Source organism: Diaphorina citri, unplaced genomic scaffold (genome assembly GCF_000475195.1).
Source record: "Diaphorina citri unplaced genomic scaffold, Diaci psyllid genome assembly version 1.1 scaffold36427, whole genome shotgun sequence".
NCBI classification, from domain to species: Eukaryota; Metazoa; Arthropoda; class Insecta; order Hemiptera; family Psyllidae; genus Diaphorina; species Diaphorina citri.
In genome coordinates this window covers 1-598 of record NW_007413759.1, presented here as the reverse complement: position 1 = coordinate 598, position 598 = coordinate 1, and the positions used below count along the sequence as shown (strand labels likewise).

Genomic DNA, 598 nt, shown 5'->3' with positions numbered 1-598 from the left:
TCAAGCTGTGACCAATCATTGGCAGCTTTCTCATATTGGTAGAGATGGACTTCCTGATTGTTTGGAGTGAATGCAAGCTCTATTCAAAAAGAAGAAAAAATAGTGTTGTTATTTCAAGGGAATGCCTCAAATGCTCAAATCCAGTGTGATGGAGGATGAGTTGATTAATTAAAACATTAAAAAATAATTATAGGTAGGTAACTATGATCTCCACAGTGTTCTAGGAAATCATGACTCACATTAGTGAAAGATCTACTCTTCTTCAAAGTCCATCATGGTTTATGGTGGGTGCTTACTTGACCTAATTATTTGGTTAATAACTTAACTGCAATCAATCACTTGAGTGAATAAGCTCTGAAACTAGGCTCCAGGGGTTTCAAAGAGCACAAAACTCTCAACTCAGGGTAATAAGAGCCACCGATAAGTACACTGTACAGTCAGATTCCAGATCCAGGGTTGGGTCCCAGAACTATCGATTTTTTTTCAAATACTTACGTTGCCGGGTATTATTCCAAGCATGAGTTGTGACAGGATTGATGCCGAAACTGTATACTTCTGCCATTGGAAAGGAAAACACAATAAATTACTGCAATTAATT

The 598-nt window shown here is 37.5% G+C and overlaps 1 long non-coding RNA gene across 1 annotated transcript; it reads right to left on the bottom strand.

Annotated features, from left to right (window-relative positions):
- Positions 1 to 28: 28 nt before the first annotated feature.
- LOC113473497 lies at positions 29 to 598 on the bottom strand. Its single transcript, XR_003395454.1, has 2 exons — positions 496 to 598; positions 29 to 79 (listed from the first exon to the last, which is right to left on the bottom strand). It is a non-coding gene; the product is annotated as an uncharacterized LOC113473497 (long non-coding RNA).